We start from the raw sequence: 12,297 nt of genomic DNA, 5'->3' as shown, positions 1-12,297 counted from the left end.
GCGGTCGATTATTTGCATATTTTGCTGCCCATAATTTGGCCCATGGTGTGTGTGGGGCTGATAACCATTGCCACCATAGTCTTGCCCCCATCACTGCGTTACTATGCTGATGATCCCGCAGTCCAAGGCCTCCCTACTTTTTTGGTGTGAAAACTGTCGACCATTTCACTAAGACCATTTGCAATTTTTCCCTGAGGATCCCCAGAGAAAGTTGCATTGTATGTCCTTGATCTTTTTGAGCACCCACTTTGGCACTGCGAGAACAGACAAAAGGTATAGAGGCATAGTTTGTAGTACTGCTTTGACAAGAACAAGCTAGTTTTCCATATCGAGGGCTCTATAAGTCCATAAAGAGAGGTGGCTTTCAAGTTTTTCTAGGAGTAGATGCCAGGATCCATGCTTTATAGTAGAGTCAATCAATGGTGCACCCAAGTATTTGGAGGGAAGATTGGCGACAGTAAAACCCAAGATTCTAGCTATATTTCTTTTTGTTACTAAGGGAGTATGAAAGAAGAAGATCTGAGACTTAACAATGTTAATGGTAGTTCCTGAAGCCTCAGAGAAAGTATCTAATAGATATTTGAGTGTATAAGCTTCTTGGACTGAAGGGTGCTTGAACAACATATTATCATCCACAAATTGTTGATGAGTGATTGTAGAGGATCTGTGGACAGAAATGCCTCTAAGGTTTTAAGAATGAAGAGCATGCTTTATAAGACGACCTAAGCCTTCTCCCATGAGGACAAAAAGAAAAGGGGAGAGGGGATTGCCTTGACATATGCCTTTAGAGTTGGAGAAGGGGCAAGAGGGGATGCCATTTACAAGGATGCAGAAAAAGGTGGATGAAATGAGATTCATAACCCATCTGACCCAAGTTAGGCTGAAGCCAAAGGCTGTAAGCATTTGTTTTATATATGTCCAGCTTAATTTGTAAAATGCTTTAGATAAGTCAGTTTTGAGAATCATACCTACCTGTTTGTTGTGCTTTAAGGAGTGAATGATCTCATGTGTCAGAATTATGCCATCTAGGATTTGACGTTCCTCCACATATCCTGATTTTTCCTGAGAGATGAGCATAGGAAGCAGCGGCTTGAGTCTGTTGGTAATGAATTTCGAGATGATTTTGTAGATAACATTGCAAAGTGCTATGGGCCTGAACTTATCCGGAGTATTTGGCTGATATTCTTTGGGAATGAGAGCTATGAAGGTTGCATTTAGAGACGAAAGAAGCCAGTGCATAGTCCAAGATGCTTCCACAAATTTCCAAACCTCCAAGTTGATGAGATCCCAGAAGTGATGGAAAAATTTGGAGGTAAATTCGTCAGGTCCAGGGGCTTTCCCATCTTTCAATTGAGCTATTGCTAATTCGACTTGCAGAAGTGTAACTAGTCGAAGTAGTAGCTGATTGTGCTCTTATGTTATAATTTTTGGCACATGCTGAAGAATTTTGTTTATGGCCGGTTGCCTGTTTACTTGAGGCTCTTGATGTACATATTTAAAATGGGTGAGGAGTTCTCTCTCGATGTCATCATGTTCCTCCATTCTTTCTCCCTGCTAATTCTGAAGTTGTGCAATGTTATTATGCATTTGTCTCTGTATGGTGGTGCGATGAAAGAATTTGGTATTCCTTTCCCGCTCTTTTAACCATCTGATTCTTGATTTTTGCTTCCAAAGTACCTCCTCTTGCTTCCTTCTATATTCTAGCTAAGTAAGAAGATCTTGTTCTTGATTTGCTAGTGTTTCGGTTCTCCCTTCTTCGATAATTCTCTGCTTGAGCTCAATCATGTTTTGCTCAAGTTTTTTTTGAGCTTGAAAAATATTTCCAAAGGTGGAATGATTCCATTGCTTGATTTTCCATTTGAGATTCTTTAGTTGTTGTTGGAATTGATACATGGTTGATCCTTCAGAAGGAATGAATTTTTCCCAAGCTGTTTTGACCATATTTTTGAAGTCTGGATGAGAGAGCCAGAAAGCTTCAAATCGGAAAGGCCTTCTGGTAGAGTCTCCCGGTCTTTGCCACTGAAATGAAATGGGCCAATGGTCCGAACTTGACAGAGGAAAGATTGAGGTTGTGATGTCTTCGCCCAGGTGAATGGCATTGTCCGAAACGAGAAATCGATCCAGCCGAGATGCAATTTGTTGGGATCCTAATCTTCTATTATTCCAAGTATAGATTCCATTATTGAATGGTAAATCTATCAGCCAGTTGTTTTGTATGTAGTCTCTGAAGCGACTGCTTTCATTGTCCAGTTTGACTCTGCCACATTTTTTCTCTACCAGTTTAGTAATCATGTTGAAATCCCCACCTGTGATCCATAGTGGGTGTGTTTTGGTGGAATTGAGAGCTTCCAATGTGTTTAGCAGCGCAATCTTTTGCAATGATTCCCGAGGAAAATATACATTTGATAGATGACCATGTATATTGGTTCCTATGATGTGGAAAGTGGCTGTATGAGATGATGGGAGGCATAAAAGTTTGTGAGTAAGATAGCCTGTGTATTCCATGCAATGGCGAGTCCTCCCGAGGCACCAAAAGCATCCACCACAACTGAATGACATCCTGGCCAAACTCTAGATAGAATGGAACCCAATGTATTATTGTTGCATTTTGTTTCTTGCATAAAGAATATTTGTGGTCTTTCATGTTGTATCATGTTTTTTATCATTTTGTATTTCCCATGGCTGTTGAGCCCTCTTAAATTCGATGAGATAAGCTTCATGCTTGACCAGTGGGTAAAAGCCTATAGTACTTAGTTAACCTGGAATGTCTTCCTGCCTCCACCAACATTTCCCTAATGAAGATGGTTCTTTGAAGATCTGTCTTTCTTCCCCTTTTCTTGCTATCTTTGTGGAGATTTTTCCCGTCCCAGCTGCTGCCTGGTTGTATGCCTAAGGTTTTCTGCTAATGTGCTCTTGAAAGGACTACTTCCAAATTTTCAAGCTACATATCCAGAATTTTGTCAAATTCTTTCTTTCAGCAAGCTTGTTCAAGACTAAAGATGTCTAGGTCTCCAAGGTCAAATCTCTTTGGTTCCTCATCCATGTGGCTAGGTTGGTTGCTCTCAGGCATTGAGTCAGTTGTCTTGGTAGGATCTAATAAAAAGCTGTCAATCTCCATTCCTTTTGCCTGCCATATAACTATATCTGTCTCCTAGTTGGGGATGGAGGGAGAGGCTGCTATCTTTTGATCTATTTTTAGATCATGCAAAGGTATACTAGAATCAATAACTTGAGTTGAGGTAGATGGCGTGGTGGATGGTTCAACAGGTTTGGACAGATCTGCTTCAGGAATGGAATGCTGTGACAAAATATCAAAGCTATTACTAGTGGAGGGTGTAGAGGAAGTAGGCATGGGATTTTTGGGGGCTTTTTGGCATGCTTCTTTCAATTGGTAACCTTGGTGAATCCTTCAGAATCAAACTTCTCCAAGTTATCATTGGTTTTGTGGGAAGCATTTAATGGATAGTCTCAGAATAAATGGCCATGAGCATGGAATTTTCTACATCTGAAGGGCACATGTTCATAATCTATGGGTTGAATCCATTCACAATCATCATGAAGTAGGCTTACCGAATCCATGAGGGCTTTGCCTAGCCGCATGTAAAAGCAGATGCAAGCATACGCGGTATACCTTCGGAGCTTTGTTTCCTTTCCGATCTTTATGAATTCTCCTAGGCTATTGCCAATGTCTTTTAGCGATTCTTCATCCTAGTATTCTAGAGGCAGAGAGTACATTCGAATCCAAACTGACGTCCAGTTGAAGTCCTCTTTATCTAGATTAAATCTTTCAATCCAATCCCTTAAATACAAACCCGCTGCATTGAAGAAATAAGGGCTGCCATCTAAGATTCTATTCCTGTCTTCGATGCAGTTGAATATAGAATTGAAGAAACCTTTTGGCCCTAGCTATAGGGTAACATGTCCTTTTGGTTTCCATTTTGAAGCAATCCATCCCTGCAAGGCTTTCTCTGTTGGCCAGAAACCAATGAATTTACCTATAAGCGCATGATCCTTCATAAACTATATTTCGGCATTGATTCGATGGCTTGGTAAGTCGATCTTGGGGCACTGTGCTGCTATGGGCTTGCATGTGGATGATGTTGCCTTCACGGGTTCTGCATTTTCCATGGAGTCCTCCTTCCCTTTGTTCGAAGCTTCCTCCTCCTGCTATTGGGCGGATTGATTCGGCAACTCTGCCACTATTTCAGACGATGGCTTTTCATTTTCATTGGTATTCAAGTTGGGATTTCGACTGTCGTTGTTACCTATGGGGGAGGCTTCGTGGCCTCCCCAATCTGAATATTCATTACGTAGACTCCGTCAATTCGTCTGAACCAGCGCTCGAGAGACTACATTGCTACAATGGAGGCCTGCCACACCTGTACTCCTGCTGTGGTAGGGTTTGTCAGAAACCCTAGACTGCCATGGTTCACGAGCTTTTCTTGTTCTTTTACATCAAAGAGAAGAATATAGTAAATATTAAAATTATACTAAAGATTAAAATTAAATTAATATATATTGAAAATCGGTATATCAAGTCATATATATCTATATCTATATATATATATATATATATATATATATATATATATATATAAACTAAGATTAAATACAATTATTATAATTATATATAATAAAGTTATACTTAGATTAAATACTATTATTATAATGATATATAATAAAGGAATAGGATTAGAATAGAACTGATTATGAAAATAATAAAATGAATATATTTAGAATTGGCCAAAATAGAATAAGGATTAATGAGAAAATGAACTAATTTATGATATAAAAAAAAATTAATCGAGGAAGAAGACTAATAATTAAACAAGGAAAATACAAATTAACCAAGAGAGATAATAATCAAATTAGATAGGACTTAAAGAGAATATAGATAGGACTAAAGGAGCTTTAATTAGAGGGAATAGTTAAATGATATGAAATGAGGGATGAGAATAAAGAAAGAAAGGGATAGGAATAGGGGGAGGGGGTGGTGGGGCTTAAGATGGGATAGAATTAATATTCTTAGGATGCTTTTCAATTTCAAGGGCTTCCCTAATGAAACTTAGTAGAGCGGAGGGGGGATGAGGTTAGGATTTTGGTTTTATCAAAACAAATGAGATACTTGGTAGTATGGGAGTGTTCAACTATGGCAAATTTAGTACTATCATTTTCTTTAGGTTTAGTAATGGAAAACTCCAAAGGTGATTTTCTCTAAGTTCAATGATATGCCATACTTACTACATCGTTCAAATATTTGTCTCGAATGATGAAGATGATCAGATATTTTCTTGGAGAAGATGATAACGTAACCCAAATATACTACAACACTATGACTAAATAATCTTGAAAATAAAACTTCCATTTCCTTTTGGAATGTTGCTCCAACATTGATTATCTCAAACGACATTCACTTGAAAGTGAATGTACCCCTTTTTTTTCTAAATGTGATTTTCAATCTATCAGGTTATGCTATGAGAACTTGGTTGTAACATGAAAATCCATCAAGTAGCAAGAACATTTATGACCCAGAAACTGTCTTGAGAATATACTCCATGGATGGCACTGGATATTTGTCTTTTTCAGAAGCTTAGTTAAGATTTCAGAATTCTACACATAATCGTATCTCACTAGACTTCTTCCTAGTTGGGACCATGTTGGAAATGTAAGTTGAATGGTGAAATTTTAATATAATACGTACATCCAACAACTTTTTTAGTTCCTTATGTATCAGGGGCTCAAGAGTGAGATGAAATTTCCTTAAATTTTGTTGGAATGGATTGGCCCCTTCCTTTATCGGGATAACATGATGGATGATTCTTGCGTCATAAATTTTTACATCATTGTAGGTGCAAGAAAATAAATCACATTATTTTCTGAATAGTTAGATGAAAGGTTGTCATTCTTACAGGGATCAAGATGTACCAAGACTAATGTACTTTAGATATTCTTTAGCTCCCAAGTTAATATGTACATGTGATAATGTAGATCTTTGGGTCTTGGTATTCATCAGTCATCTGAAACGATTTTGTAGATCATAGATCTTTTCTACTGAAATTGTGCCCTTAGGAATTAGATTACCATTATGTGCTTTAGATCCTTCTTATAAATCCTTCTTGTGTGCATACTCATTGATTTTCATATCTTTAAAGACATAATCCTTCTCTATAATGTCAAGAATCTGATGGTCATCATTATATACACGCAAGTTAGTTACACTGTCTGGAATAGATGTTTTGTAAAAATTTTCAATCAAGAAATTGTCTCTAAGTGGATATATCCTAGCACTTATGTTTTCTAAAGTATCTGTGGCCACATTACTAATTTTGGGAAAAAACTTAATATTGAAATCTTGAAATGAAAAATTAGCCTCCATACCTCTTGTTGATAGTTCTTCATATTACATAAAACACAATGAATTTTATTGCGTACCTGTTGTGTGATGATTTCAAAATCACCTATTACCTTCAAGGCCTCTGCATTGAGGTCGATGGACTTCTTCAACCCAAGTATAGCGCTAAGATACATTGTTCATGCACTCGCACTCCAAGCAGCACGAGACAAAATATTTGTTCATTTGAGGGTCGACCAGGACACAACCTACTCTAACAGCTTCTTGTGTCTTAGATCCATCATAGTATATGGTGCAAAGTTCAGCAACAACTTGGTTAGTTTCTAAACTAAATATATTTACATCTATAGTAAAATTTTCATTATCACTAGCTAGAGTAGTATGAAGGAGTTCCAACTAGATGTCTAATGGTATTAGAGATGGATGTGCAGGATAACATACAAGGTCAGTCTTTGAACAATAATTGCTAAAAATATGTTGAGTTATGCCGATGGGTTCATTAGGTGCTTCAAGCTCGGTGATGGTGTAGTTCATTAAAGAATCACTATCAACTTGAATATGGTTGTTATTACCCTTATAAGGAAGACATAAGTGGGACCAATTTGTGGAAAAGTAGACTTGTATCTTACTCAACCAATCCCTACATAAAAGTAATCCTTAAGATTTTGGAATGCCCACAACAATTATATCAATGCATTGATGAACTCTATGATCCGAAGATAATCAAATTATGACATTATTGAGTTCACCAATTACTTGTACTTGCGATACATCAAGTTGTATGCTTATGGCATCTTTATTTTCCCATTTTGCATTAACTATGTTAATGACTGATAAAGGCATTACATTCATAGATGGCCCAGAATCGAAAAGACAATTATGGACATTATAGTTAAAAAAAATCAAACGTTAATAGAAAAGGAGGATAAGAGGATATTTAATTTATGTTAGTAGCATTAAAAACAAATTCAAGGATTATTTTAGACTTACCAGGTGAAGTCTTGGAAGTAGCAGTGATTTTATTTGATGGAGGCATCGATGCAAAATATTTGATCATCAATTCTCGGTGGTCTACCAGTTTAGCCAACTCGTAAACATATATATTGGTGTGATCCCTCTTCATATATTATATGATCTTATACTTGACATCACATGATATATTTTCCTCCTTGGAAGTTTGTGTTGTAGAAGTAGGTGGGGATTCCTTATCTAATGCTTCAAGCATGGTGGAATTGTTCTTATTATTCCCAGAAATGTTTTTGGAAGGTTGGACACTTCAATATTTATATTATGAACTTTGAGATGGATTATGGAGAGGTAAAATATTCCTCAAGAATATCCTTCTCTGATTATCCACTTCTAGCTCGAGAGTTGGTCCTTTTCTCCTAATATTGTATGATTTAGGTTGTTGTTTTGGAGGAGCTTCACCACCTATGGCTTCACCACCAAGTTTTTCTTCATTGTTCATAACGAGATCAAAATAAAAGTTTGATTCACCATTTCTTTCATTATCCTCTCGTGGGGTTGCTTCACTTTCCTCATTTGACTTCTCAAATTGTTCTTCTATAGTTTGGATTTTCAAAACATTATTTATCATGGCAATCATATTCTTCTTCCATTGTGGGAATGTCTTTTCTGAATGAGCGTCCTGATGAAATATTCAATAATTTTCTATTCCCACATCCTCGACATTGAATACCACATTAGAATTTTGAGTAAATTTAGCTGGTTGGTTGGCATTCTTCTCGAAAAACAACTTAAAAGAATTGTTACTCCATGAAGCTTCACTATATTTTCTCTTCAATTCAAATACATCATTAGTTAATTTCTTCAAAGCCTTAGTCAAGCACTCCATGTCAAACAAATTATTTTCCTTGGTTTTTCTCGAAGAGGCTTGAGGTTTCTTTCTAGTATCCTTCAGTTCTTCCTTACCAGTGATGACTCATATAGATCTAAATTCCTTTTCAGCGGTTATTGCCTCAAAAAAACTTTCTACCAATGTGTCTTTTTTGGTTCTCTTCACAAACATGGAAATCTTAGTTGGCAAGGTATAAGTCTAATAGTCCTTAGTGATGGAATCATGTGGCTACACATTTGTGGGGAGCTTATTGAAGATACGAGTGAATCTTCGATTAAAGTCTTTTACCTTTTACTTGTTTCCCATCCCGAGATTACTAAGTTACTTCAATAACATGGCAGGAGTCTTGTCATCAATAAATTTATTGAATAAAAGCTTCCTAAACTCTCTCTAGTTGTTGATTTAATTGGTTGGAAGACTTTCATACCATGTCAATGCCATGCCTTCAAAAATATATGGGAAAATTTACAAGTAACATCATAAAAATGAATCTCTAACATTTATAAGTGCAAATATAAGTTGTTGATATGGTCCTTAGGCTTCTTTGTCTTATCGAGATCATACTTTGTTAAAAGCTTCTCTAGGTGTTTAGGTAAGCGATGAAGTGAAACCAGAAGAGAAAGAGGCCCTTAGGCCATCTAATCCAATTGATCATCTATCATGTCTTTGTTATCTCTCCCCTTGTCACTATCTAATTCTAACTATTCCTCCTCTTCACTAATAAAGTGGTCACTGTCGTTCAATTCTTCATCTTCCATATTATATATGTTCTCCCCATCTCCCGCAATATTTTCATTGTTAGGTGGTATGATGTTATTTTCATTTAAATCTCTATCAACTAAATCAACTACTTTTTCAAAGGACACAATCACCAATTCGTAGACTATGGAAGCTTGAACACCATGATGAGTTGTTTACTTAGTTGATCGTTTTTTAGGGAGGATTGATGCCACATGAAGTAATCCAAGTGCCTTTTCAAACTCACAAGTGATAGGGCACAAAGATCTAAGTTGGTCATGAAGTAACCTCGTATGCACATTCTGTACTATGAGTAGGTGATTCCTCCTTATCATATACATGTGATGGGGTTGGATTCAGGCAATTGCTACCTTGATGCAAATATTCAGGATGTGGATGTGATGAATGATCACTCATACTTTGGATTTTGTTTTTATAGCACCTAAATGTGTTGGTTGTGCTGGAAATATTCCAACACAAGGGGATATCCCTAGTATAAAGTCCTAATCAGACTCTACACCTTTTGGTGTTGAAGTCCCATCCGAGAGATGAGCTTAGCTTCCATTATGATAAACTTAAACATATGTCTTGGCCATGAAAAGAAACATAAGAGAGAATTTGTATTACTTTTGAGGCAAGCAAGAAATGTTAGCTTTGTGAGATATACAATTATAATATGTATAAGATACTTCCACGAACAAGTCAAGAAAGTGAGGCATCAAAAGAAAAATGATAGCATTAATCTACTAAAGAAACACATACATGGAAAGAATCTTTAATTCATTTGAAAATTAGTTTTTAAATAACCATGATCATGAAAACAAATAGGGCATGAAATGTAAATAAAGATATGTACTAAATTTAGTAAACTAGCTCATTCTCCTTAATACATGTGAACACAGACGTATATCGCAACGATTAAAAGAAAAGTATTACAACACTTATGATACCTGCATGAAAAGGTTGTCTGGCTCTATGAGCTTCAAATGCTTATATGGAGATGCCAAAATACACAATTACAATTCCATATCACTGGCTCCAAAAGTGGAGCATAAATTTGCAACTTGCATCTCAAAAGAATGATCTCTCTCTCATATTCTAGCAAGAAAATCCAAGGCTAAAAGTCTATTTTCTTGAGCCATGAGGGTCTATATATAACAACTGAGGTGACCTTTCACCTTCCATGTGACTCTTGAGCTCCCTAATGAATCTTAAACTCCAATATTATCTATAGATTTCCTTATGGCTTTACACATTCCATGTGTGGCTTTTGGATTTCTACATGTTTTTTACATTTTTCTTTTTGTTTTTTAAATTACAATTTACATTTCACAAAATTGTGGTTAAAGTCCATAAAAAATAAAATAAACGTATTCATGTTCATATTTGGGGAAATAGTGATTTGGCGAGTGTGACATCTTTTGTAATGTATTGGTACTGAGCTCTATATTATGTTGTTATTCCCTTGAATCTTTGTGGTATCTTTTGGTTATATCTCATCTTTCCCTCCAAAGCCTCTAGGAATATGGTTTTGGAGCCTACTTGTATGTTTTTCCACGACATGACTAGCTTCACCTGTAACTTGACTAGCTTGGCTATATATTGTACTACATTGTCTTTGGTCACCTCTAAGTAATTTAAGGTAGTCACCTGTCTGATGTGGTACAAAAATTCCTTCAACTCTTACCTGTCAATATCTTTATGTCTTACCTCCACAGGTGCACCTATAGAAGGAACATTTTTCACTCATACCAAGGCTTCCAATACATTGTGCAACTGCATATAAGTTAACTTCATGTTAACTATATGATTTTTGAGATGATCGTAGGCTTGCATATGAATTTTCATCTCCACTTTATCCATTTCAGCTTCAACCCTTCCTTTCCTAACCAACAATGTGGGTGCATTGAAGTACTTGGTGCCCCATTCCTGGATCATGTCAATGTTGTAAGAGATAATTTTAAGACCTGCAAGTTTTCTTGTGATCCCTTCTATACTTCGTACAAAATTGACATAACCTTGTGAAACATCACCATTTATTCATAAACTTGCTTCAACATGTCTTCCATTGGTTTAAATTCCTCTAGTATTGTAGACTGGAGACTTTCTCTACTCAAACTTGCAGAAGACATCCTTTGATTTTTGACAAGGAGTTGTTCAATTTTCTAATTTGAATTTGACAATTCTTTCTCCAATTGTTACTTCTTTTGTATTAGAAAATCAATTTTGTTTTTCGTGGCTACTGCAAATGATACACCTGTTGAAGCAACTACCCTGGGATTGGTCTTAGTGTTGGGCACAATAACTTTTTCCATGTGAATGGAAACTATTCGGTCTATTTCATTCGGAAAGTAATTCCTCCTTTCCTGAATGATCTCATCCTTAAGCTCGTCAAATGTGAAATTGGAGATGTCTATAACTTTTTCTTCATCCGGAGGCGGAATCCCCATTTCACTAAAAGGAAGGTGCCCACCATTCAAAGGAGTTGAAGGCCGAATATTCAAAGGAGCTATTATCAACTCAAATTTTGTTGCCTAGTTCACCACTTCAAGTTCATCATGTGCATCTTGGGTGTCCAAATATTCCTCTAACTTCTGTGCAAATTCTTCTTCATGTTTATTCTTATTTTCTTCTTCGACCGGTAATCTTTGTTTCTCTTCTTCTTCCTTCTATTTCCTAGTAGCCTCATCATGTTATCTCTTTAGAGCTTCCTCCACTTTCCTTTTATTCTATTCTTCTTTTCTCTTCTGTATATCCTCTTTTTTCTTCTTATCCTAATGTTATTTCTATTTGGGCTCTTCTTATTGTCTATTTTTCCTAGCCTCTTTAAGTTCTTTCCTTCTCTTCTCTAGGGAAAACCTTAAGGATGGAAACTTATCATAAATTTTAGAAACCTTGGCAAATCTCACTAGTCCTTATTATGAAAATTATAAAATTATTGTTGATATATTTGTAAAAATATTCAAATTTCTAATGATTTTATATATAGTTTCTATATAATTTTGGTGATTTTTAAGGTAAAATAATTTTATGCTATAAAATTTGGGCGAATTATTTTTATAAAAAGAGGAAATTTGGCGAAACGTTTTTTGGTAAAAATCATGGAAAATTAGCCCACCTGTGAATATTAGCCCATAAAAAATTCCATCCTCTTATCCTCAACAATTGCCCCTTTAGTGTTCAAATATGATTTAAATTTCTCACTCCTCTCCTTCTCAGCATCTTTTTATTGTTTCCTCTTTAATTCAGCATTATCCTTAGTGTTTATTCCCTATTGGGTCCCTTCATGAGGTGTACCTAAAACATTTTTTGTGTTAGAAGGGTTTTCTTTCTCACCTGAACCAGCTAC

This window comes from Pinus tabuliformis, chromosome 1_1 (assembly GCF_031772625.1).
Source record: "Pinus tabuliformis cultivar Carrire ecotype Pingquan chromosome 1_1, CPIR1, whole genome shotgun sequence".
In the NCBI taxonomy this organism is placed as follows: Eukaryota; Viridiplantae; Streptophyta; class Pinopsida; order Pinales; family Pinaceae; genus Pinus; species Pinus tabuliformis.
The sequence above is the reverse complement of the archived record's forward strand: the minus strand, read 5'-3'. Positions refer to the sequence as shown.